This window comes from Pseudorca crassidens, chromosome 2 (assembly GCF_039906515.1).
Source record: "Pseudorca crassidens isolate mPseCra1 chromosome 2, mPseCra1.hap1, whole genome shotgun sequence".
NCBI classification, from domain to species: domain Eukaryota; kingdom Metazoa; phylum Chordata; class Mammalia; order Artiodactyla; family Delphinidae; genus Pseudorca; species Pseudorca crassidens.
The window spans coordinates 167,131,460-167,142,520 of NC_090297.1; positions in this window are offsets into that span (position 1 = coordinate 167,131,460).

The window sequence follows — 11,061 nt, forward strand, 5'->3', positions numbered from 1 at the left end:
AGTCCCCCAAGAAGAAAATAAGCAAGGTGTCTCCTCACCCACAATTAGTCACAAAATAACCTCTATTTCCCAGCCCCTCTTTCATTTTGTGTATGTACGTATGTATGTATGTACTTATGTATTTATGCATTTATTTATTTAACCTGCCAAAGTCTTGAACATCATTAGTATGACCGGAAAATAACGGCTTAGGTATGATTTACGGTACAACACTTGAGTAGCAAGCATTGTCATGTTCTTTTTTGAAATTGAGATGCAATTCACATACCATGAAGTTCACTGTTTTAAAGTGTACAGTTCAGTAGGCTTTAGAAACTTCACTGTATTGTGCAATCATCACCTCTATCTCATTCCAGAACATTTCCATCACCGCAGAAACTCTGTACCTGTCAGGAGTCAGTTCCAGCTCCTCCCCCGCCCTCGCATCCCTGAGAACCACTCATCTGCTTCCTGTCTTCATGGATTTGCTTATTCTGCACACTTTATGTAATAGGGATCATACAGCATGTGGCTTTTTGTGTTTGGTGTCTTTCACTTAGTGTAATGTTCTCAGGGTTCATCCACGTTACAGCCTGTGTCAGCACCTCATTCCTTCTTGTATAAATGTATGTACTACATTTTGTTTATCCATGCATCAGTTTCCACTTTGAGCTATTGTTCATAATGCTTCTATGAATATCCCTGTACAAGTTTTGTGAGACTGTTTGTTTTCAATTCACTTGAGGATATGCTAGGACGGAATTAGGCGGGTCATGTGGTAACTCTGTGTTTGACTTTTTGAGGGACTACTAAACCGTTTTCCACTGTGGTTATACCATTTTACATTTCCCACCAACAATATATGAGTTTCCCTTCCACTTTTTCCCAGTTTCCTTGAGATATAATTGACTATAACATTTTATTAGTTTAAGGTGTACAACATAATGATTTGATATTTGTGTATATTGTTAAATGATTCCTACAAAACATTTAGTCAAAATCCATCACCTCGCATAGTTACAATTTTTTTTTCTTTCTTGTGATGAGAACTTTTAAGATCTACTCTCTTAGCAGCTTTCAAAATACAATACAGTACTGTTAACTATAGTCAAATTCTCTTCCAGGGAAGTCCCTGGAAGTCTGTACTTTTTAACCACCTTTTATTCTTACCTCTTATCATCCGATATCCCTTTCATTCTCAAGCCAAGCAATTAAGGGATTGTCTAGGTGGTCTTAGGTGAACTTACATTGTCAAAGAGGTTAAACAGAGTCGAACGCTAGTTAAAATCGTAAAGACAGATTTTAATCAGTAATAGCTGTTGCAATAAGGAAAAGAGTCCAACGTGAACTGAATCCAGCTTCAATCTGTACAGAGGAGACTGGGCAGTTTAAGAAGAGAATGAAAGAGTAGGCAAGCAAGTGAGCAGGGGCTCCGAAGGGTCATGGAACTGAAAAACTACAAAAAGTGAGAAGGGGGTTTAGTCTTGTGAAAATCATCTGGGTTGCTAACCGGGGCTTATCTTCCCACAGAGGCTGAGAGACAGGGGCCCTATCTTTAGATGTTGGCTGGAACAAACAGTAAATTCTTTCTTCCAGCAGCCTTGAGTTTCTCAGGCAGACACGTGACTGGGGAGCCAGGATCATTCTAGGTGTTCAGCCCTGAGCTGTTAGAAACTATGTTTTAGTGTTTGCTTCAACCTCTACAGGCCAAGGTTGAGGTCTAGCCAAGTCAGAGGAGCCTGGCTAGAGTTTGGTCAAAGAGAGAATGAAGAAATGAGAGGGGAATTTTTCTCTAGAACTGTCCTCTTTTCATGTTCCCCTAAAAGTATACAATGAAACTTAACACTGATATCATCAACTGATTTATTTTAAAATGGGTTCGATGCATCCTGCTGTAGAAATTCCATCAACTTAATAGACAACTCATATATAGCATGGCTCAACCATTGAGAAGTAGCCAGAGTCGTATGTTTTCATGGGTGTGGAATGGGAATACAGAACTGAAATCTGTATAAGGCCCAAGCAGGAACACTGTGGGTGGGGTGTCAATCTGACACCATCCTAAATGTGCAAAACACAACAGGAAATAAATTTGCCTGAATGATGTGCTAAAACACTCGTTGACACTAACAGAAGGAACCTTGGCTGATTTTAGATGAAAACTTCTAACAAAGAAGCTTTGGAGAGTGAATGTTCTTTGGGGGAAGAAGGCTGCTTTATACCTAACTCCACAATCACTACCACTGAAAGAGTCGTTCATGATAAATAGGAAGTCAGATAAACTCTCTCGCTTTGGACAAGAACCTCTGACAGCTTGAAAATGTGGAGCCCCTCACCACCCCCACCTCTCTCTCTCCTTCAGTAATGAAAATAGGGGACCAGTAGATTTAGTAACATCCCGCCCACCCTACCCCATCTCTGTCTTCCCTGCACAAATCACTTTTACTCTTTATGTGCTCACCATAAACTGTTATATTGATACACATGAATTATGACTGAGCATTTATTAGATGCAAGATTCTACAGGGTTACAAAACAAATTTGGAGGCATTCTTCTCCCTAGAAACTTACAATCAATTGTGTAAAATAAATGTATAAATAAATATAATACAAGGTGAAAGCCGTAAACTTCACGTGGGAGTTTGAAATCTTGTGATTCAAAAGAAGGAGAAATAACTTCTGGCTGCAGTCAAGAGAGAGAGTCCTTCCTTGTTGTTGAAAAAAGCCAAAAAAAAAAAAAAAAAAATCACCCTTTTGTGTTTTGGGGTTTTTTGGCCACAGCATGTGACTTATGGGATCTTAGCTCCCCGACCAGGGACTGAACCCAGGCCCTCAACAGTGAGAGTGCAGAGTCTTAACCACTGGACCACCAGGGAATTCCCCCCAAAAGTACCATTTTGAATGGGGAGCTCACCATAGTGCCAGGACAGCTATTAAGAGAAGTTTAAAAGGAAATGCACAATCAGATGAATCAGATTTGGTGTGATTGTTGCTAGATACCCAGTTAGAGGAAGAGGGAAGTTTTATATGTGTCACATCTAGGGCTTATTTCCTTCCCTTTGCGGCTTGAGTAGTTCTTTTTTTAAGGCCTAAAAGCCCATCTTTTGTCCAATTAGTTCCCCTAATTAAAAGCATCATGATGATAAATGCTTGCTCTCATATCCTGCATTTTTCCTAATCTAATTACACTGCTTCTAGATATTTCCTTCCAGTTCAAAGTTTTTACAACTTGTTTTAACACTTAAGAACAATGAGGAAAGGACCAGCTTTCCCCAATCATATATATAAGAATATATGTGTCTTAGGATTTTTATATTCTTTGGGGAAGGCCTTATAGATTTCAAGGGTCATAGAGGAAGCCCACAAGTCTAGAGCCTAGAACTTTTCTAGCCAATTAATAGGATATTAATGGGAAAAAAATTCCAAAAACTCACAAGGACTCAGAAGAGAAGCATCAGAATCTCCCCACGCCGGCTCTCTTTATCATAGCCTGGTTGGGTGGTGAGTGGGGTGAACGGTGACAGAGTGGGTTAATTAGGAGAAGATAAACTACAATAAAGAAACATAGGCCTCATCTTAAAAAACTTCAGGAAAGTTTCACTACTTTATCTTGACTCGACATGGTACAGAACCCACTTCCATAATCTATTCATGGAACCAGTTATATCTGGTTGGTGCTAAGGATCTAATGATAAACAGGTAGAAACAATCCTGCCTTCAAGGTGGCCATGATGAGATCCATAATGTTTCCCAAGTTCATTTAGACCAAACTGACCGCTTCCTTTTTTGCAATATCTTGAAGATCTGAGAAAGCAATGACTCAGAGTCTCTGGCAGTCATAACAACAGTCATTATAAAAACAGAGGTTTGGTTTATAGTAATAATAGACTAGAAAACTCAGACACATACAAGAATATTTTTGGCAACATTATTGGTGATAGCCAAAAACAACCCAAATGTCCATCAACAGTGGAATGGATAAATAAATTGTGTGAGTGTAGATCAATATCCAGAGTTGCTACAATACATTATTTTTATTTATTTATTTATTATTATTTTTTAAATTATTTATTTTGGCTGTATTGGGTCTTCATTGCTGCGTGCGGCCTTTCTCCAGCTGCGGCGATCGGGGGCTACTCTTTGTTGCGGTGCGAGGGCTTCTCACTGCCATGGCTTGTCTTGTTGCGGAGCACGAACTCTAGGCACATGGGCCTCAGTAGTTGTGGCACGCAGGCTCAGTTGTGGCTCATGGGCTGTAGAGCGCAGGTTCAGTAGTTGTGGTGCACGGGCTTAGTTGCTCCGTGGCATGTGGGATCTTTCCAGACCAGGGATTGAACCCATGTCCCCTGCATTGGCAGGCAGATTCTCAACCACTGCACCACCAGGCAGATTCTCAACCACTGCACCACCAGGGAAGTCCCCAATAAATTATTTTTAAATGTCTAGTTTTCAACACAAAAATTATGAGACTTGCCAAAAACTGGGAAGGTATGACCTACACACAAGAAAAAAGGTGGGCAACAGAAATTACCTTTGATAACCTTCTGATGTCAGACTTACCAGACAAATACTTCATAGCAGATATTATAAATGTGTTCAAAGAACTAAAAGAAAAGATGCTTAAAAAAATAAAGGAAGATATGATGACATTGTCTCATTAAATATAAAGTATCAATAATGAGACAGACTTTTTTGTTTTCTTTAAGTATAACTGACCTACAGCATTATGTTAAATTCCTGTTACACAACATAGTGATTTGATATTTCAATAAGTCTAGTTACAGTATGTCACCATACATAGATATTACATAGTTATTGACCATATTCCCCACACTGTGCATGTCATACCCATAACTCATTTATTTTATAACTGGAAGTTTACACCTCTTAATCTCCCTCACCTATTTCTTTCCTCCTCCCTCTCCCCTTCTTCTCTGGTAACCATCTGTTTGTTCTCTGTACCTTTAACTCTGTTTCTGTTTTGTTATATTTGTTTATTTGTTTTGTTTCATTAGATACCACATATAAGTGAAATAATACAGTATTTGTCATTCTCTGTCTGACTTATCTCACTTAGCATAATACTCTCTAGGTCTACCATGTTGTCACAAATGGCAAGTTTCATTCCTTTTTATGGATGAGTAATATTTTTGTGTGTGTGTGTATATATATGTATACCACACCTTTATCAATTCATCTACTTATGGGCACTTCAGTTGCTTCACTGCTTTGGCTATTGTGAATAATGCTTCAATGAACATAGGGATGCATATATCTTTTCTAGTTAGTGTTTTTGTTTTCTTTGGATAAATACCCAAGAGTGGAATTGCTGGATCATAGATATTATTTTTTAAAAAAGGAAAAAATGGAAAGTCCAGTGTTGAAAAATACAATAACAAAAAACAAAAAATTTACTAGAGTTCAGCAGTAGATTTGAGCTGAAGAAAGAATCAGTAAGTTTGAGAAGAGATCAATAGAGATCATGCAGTCTGAAAAACAGAATAAAAATGAATGAAGAAAAATGAACAGACCCTCAGAGGAATGTGGGATACCATTAAGTGTATCAGCATACAAGTAATGGAAATACCAGCGAGAGGAAAGAAAGGAGCAGAAAAAAATATTTGAGGAAATAATAGCTGAAAACTTTGTAAATTTGATGAAAAACGTCAATATAAAAATATAAAAGCCCAACAAACTCCAATTATGATAAATACAAAAAGGTCCACAGCCAAACAAATTATACTCAAAAGGTTGAAAGACAAAACAAAGAGAAAATCTTGAAAGAACAAGAGAAAATGATGCACCGTATATAATGGAATCACAATATGATTAAGTTCTGACTTCTCATCAAAAACAATGAAGGCAAGAAGTCAATGGGATGGCATATTCAAAGTACTGAATGAAAAAATTAACACAGTCAACCAAGAATTATATATCCAGCAAAACTATCCTTCAAAAATAAAACTGAAATAAAGACATCCTAAGATAATTAGAAACAGAATATTCATTGCTAGCAGACTAACCTTAAAATAAATGCTAAAAGAAGTTCAGACTGAAAGCAGTGACTCCAGACAGTAATTTAAATCCACTCAGAAAAACAAAGAGTGCTGGTAGAGGTAATTATGTAAGTAATTATTAAAGACAGCATAATTGAATGTTTTTTCTCTGTTCTTCTCTTAACTGATTTAAAAAGCAATTATATAAAACTGTATGTACATAAATGTATTTCTGGTACTGTAACATATAAAACATACTATGTTTCACAATAACAGCACAAAGAAGTTTTGTGGGAACAAAACCACCTTGGAATAAGGAAATAACACCAGATGGTAACTCCAACCCAAAGGAACATATGAAGAGAACCAGAGATGGTAAATAAGAAACTGAATGTAACAAATCCTCTAAATATATATTGTTTTCCTTTCTTCTCTCAGCTTTTTAAAAAGGCATAAAATTATTTCAAGTAATAATTATAACAATGTATTTTTGGGTTTGTAACATATGTAGACATAAGCACAGTAAGAAGAATAGCACAAAAAAGGGGAGCGTAGAGTAGAGGTATATAGAACTAGCATTTCTAAACACACTGGAGTTTAGTTAGAATGAATCTGATATAGATTCTGTTAAGTTAAAATACACATTGTAAGCCTTGGGCAAACACTAAGAAAATAACTAGAAATATACATATTTAAAGGAACTAAAATGTTACACTGGAAAATATTTGTGTAATACAAAACAATAAAACAGACACTTTAGATTCAAAGATCCAAAAGGTATTTTTAAATAAACCTGAAAAATACATCTTGCAAATAACAACCCATGAAAGCACTATAACAGCACAAAGGAGTTTGTTGGGAACAAAAGTATATTGGAATAAGGGAACACTGCTGATGGTAACTCTACTCCTAAAGAACAAGGGAAGAGAACCTGAATTAGTATTAGTATAGCCCATGTAGCTCTATTAGTAATCAGGCAATATAGACTTAAAAATAAGTTACTAGTGATAAAGAGGGGTATTTTATGATAAAAGAATCAAGCCTGAAGAAAACGTGAGTATTGAAATAATAGAAAATATGTTCTCCAACCACAGTGCAGTGAAATTAGAAAGTCAATACCAGAAAGAAATTTGGGAAATTCATGAATATGTGTAAACTAAACAAAATACTCCTAAATAACAAATGGTTCAAAGAAAAAATTACAAGGGAAATTAGAAAACACTTTGAGATAAGTGAAAATGAAATCACAACATACCAAAACTTATGGGATAAAACTATAGTAGTACTTAGAGGGAATTTATACATGTAAATGCCGATATTTTTAAAAACGAAAGATCTCAAACTGATAATCTAAACCTCTACCGTAAGATTTCGGAAAAAGAAGAAAAAGTAAACCTAAAGTTAGCAAAAAGAAGGGAATAATAACTATTATAGCAGAAATAAATAAAATAGAGGATAGGAAAAATAAAGAAAAACAATGAAACCAAAAATTCAATTAAAAATAGGCAAAGGATTTGAATAGATACTACACCAAAGAAAATATACAAATGTCCAGTAAGCACAAGAGAAGATGTCATTAGTCACCACAGAAGTGCAAATCAGAACCACAGTGAGATATCATGTCACACCCACCAAGGTGGCTATAACCAAAAAGATAATAACAAGTGTTATTGAAAATGTGGAGAAATTGAAACACTCATACATTTTTGGTGGGAATGTAAAATGGTACAGTCACTATGGAAAACAGTTTGGCGACTCCTCAAAATGTTATACATGGAGTTGCCGTGTGACCCAGCAATTCCACCCACAGGTATATACCGAAGAAAATTGAAAACATATATCCACACAGAACATGTACACGAACATTCACAGCAGCATCATTTGTAACCAAAGCATAGATGTTATGACTTTGTTAAATTAGCATGTGTTAAGTGGAGCACAGAGTGCTAGACGGTGAGCTGCAGTTCAAATAGACCACAAAAGAAAGGGAAATAGAGAAGATTATCACTCACCTGTCCTAGAGGAAGTACATGCCATGCCCCAAGAGTCCATGTGGGGAGGTGAGGTCAGGGTACCGACAGAGAGAGAGACAAGACCAAGGGCACATGCCTCTCTTAGGGTCTGAGGGTAGAGTGCTTTGGGGTTCCCAGGCTAAGGTTAGATTGGTTAATTCAAATTTAAAAAGCTGGGTTTTGTTAAATCCCACAGTGGTCTTTTCTAAGGGGCACATAAGGCGTACAGTCTCTGGGAGACAGTGGAGGCTTTTGGTCACAAAGGCTGTTGGGTAGTCACATCAGAAATGGGCTGCTATCCAGGGCATGTGCTTGCATAGGAGAGGTGCGGGTGTCAGTTTAAGGTCCCTGGAGGCCACTTGGCCAAACACAATGGATGCCAGGGCAGCAATCCCGTGGAGTAGCTTAGCTAAACTCGTGACAATGAAACAACCAAAATGCCCATCAACAGGTGAGTGGCCGAACAAAATGTGGTGTATTGATACAATGGACTATTATTTAGTCACTTAAAGGAATGGGGTACTGACATACGTGCGAATGTGGATGAACCTTGAAAAGATATTGTTAAGGGGAAGAAGTCCGTCACAAAAGGTCACATCTTCTATGGTTTCATGTATATAGAGCATCGAGAATAGGAAAATCCACAGAAAGATAAAGTAGATTAGTGTTTGTCTAGAGCTGGGAGGAAATGGGGAGTGATCACTAATGGGCACATGATTCCTTTGGAGGGTGATAAAAAGGTTCTAACTTGGATTCTGGAGATTCTGCACAACCCTAGGAACATAGTAAGGTGATTGAATTATGCACTTTGAGTGGATAAACTGTATGGTATGTGAATGATAATCAACCTCATTTAAAAAAACACTGACTTTATATACAGCAATAGCTTAGGAACAGGGCTCATGTTCTAGTTGGGAACGCAGATTCCTTTCATACAAAAATAAATAAAACTGCAGCTCAATACACTGATATAAAAAAAGTGACACTCTCAGAGCTATGGGATTTTCAGGTAGGAGAGACTCCCCCAGGTAGAGAGACTGTTTTAGAAAAAGCTAGAACTTCAGCTGAGCCTGGAAAGGTGAAGATTCATTCCTAGGAAAGTAGGGAGAAGCCAGGTGTGTGGCCTTGCAGGTGCATCATGTCATGGACCAGGCAAAAAGGACGCAAATATGAAGGACGTCTCAGAAAGTTTGGCCCCAGCTCAGGGTTTCTATAAGGAAGCAATGGAAATTTTTTAAAGTCCATTTGATAGGTTAAAATGGTATATTTTTGTGCTAATTTGCATTTCTTCTATTATAGTGAGGGTGATCCATATGTTTATTAGTCATTTTATTTGAGAGAAGTTTGTATATTTGTGAGGTTTCTTTCCATTGAAATGTTTTCCTTTTTTCTTATTAATTTTGTGGAGTTCTTTATAAATTAATTAGTATATATTATAATTTATAATACATACATATAGGGCTTTTAAAAAATATTTAAGTCACAATTCTATCTAAATTTTCGATGAGCCTATGGCATGGTATAGGGATTTTTTTTTAAATATATAAATAGCAAATTGTCCCAGAATCATTTATCAAGCAATCCATCCTTTCTACATGGATTGAAAATGCCTCTTTCATTACATAAGCAGTAGATCCAGGTACATGGGTCCCATTTTCCCTCTGGTTTCTCATGCTCCCTGGCACACCACAGTGTCATGCAATTTGGAAAGCACCTTGCAAAGATTTCTCTCAAAGAGAAAGCTGGAAATCTCCTAAAGAAATGATAGATAATAGAAGATCGTGGTGCATGCCACACAATCACTTCAGATGATGCTGTGGAAGATCTAGAATGATCTGGCAAATGCCCACCGTAGTATCTTTGGCTGGTGGAATTACCAATGTTTTTCACTTTCCTCTTTTCTTCCATTCAAATCTTCTGCGACTAAAATATTCAGAAGACAATAAATGTTAATAAAACAAAAACGCTTTCAAGAATTTAAATCCTTGAAGGTTTAAAAGAACTCAGACACAGGCATGTCTGGGTCCTGCACACAGAGTTACACCAGGTTCAGCAGCTGCTGGAGTTGGTCGTAGCAAAGTCCACATGGCGGGATCCCCCAGGGAGATCTTTCCCCCAGGGAGCAGGGAGTCCACAGAGTCTCCTATCAGTGAGAGCCAATTGTTTTGGAAACCACACAAAGTAGCTTCTGCCCCGAGCTTGGGGAAAAACAACGTGGCGACCCACACACCCTCCAATGGGAAGACAGGTGCGGGGGGTGAGAGAGGGGTTTACTGTAAAGACCACTTGGATGTCCAGCATAAGGTATGTGGGAGGGTGGGGAACGAAGGGGACCAGGGCAGAAAGAATGGTTCAGTCTCCACCTGGAAGGAAAGCGTGACCAAGAAGGTAGTGTTTGGATTTATGGGAAATGAGCCGTCTCCTGCAGGGCTTTGCGCACCGGTGAGGCCTTTCTGTCAGTTTCCTTATTTAAATAATGGGGATAATGATACCTATGTCATTAAGTGACATGTGATATTAAGCGCCCAGCAGGGCCTGGACTCTACTGAGTGTTCCTTTCCTCCACACGTGCACAAGGCATCCCTCCCTGCCCCCCACCCAGGGCCTGGAATGTGCCTTGAGGCAGACCCCGTGCCAGCACAGACCAGCAGACCAGCAGGCAGAGCGTGTTCAGTAAGTCCCTGCCTCTCCTGCGGAGGCCAAGGTCAGGGACTGGGCCAGTCATATGACTGTCCAGGCTCCAAGGTAAAAACCAGCGCAGGAGATGCTGTGGCTGCAGCAGAAAACCCTAGGGCTTCCTTTTGTATATTGTATTTCTGGCCCAGCAAAGAGGCATTGTACAAATTCAACACAGAAACAGCAGTTTTGGCCTTAAGCTCAAAAGCCTTTTGGCATTCTTCTGTTTCTCCTCCTAGCCGGCGCCTCCCCGGTGGCTGGGGCAAGAAGCCAAGAGAATTCTTTGATTCCCCTGTCTCTCCCTCAGCCCGGCACCCACCCCAACAAGTCCTGCCACGTCCGTTTTCTAAACCAGGCTCCGGTGAGCACCCTCCTTCCCGCGGCCCCGACCCCAGGCT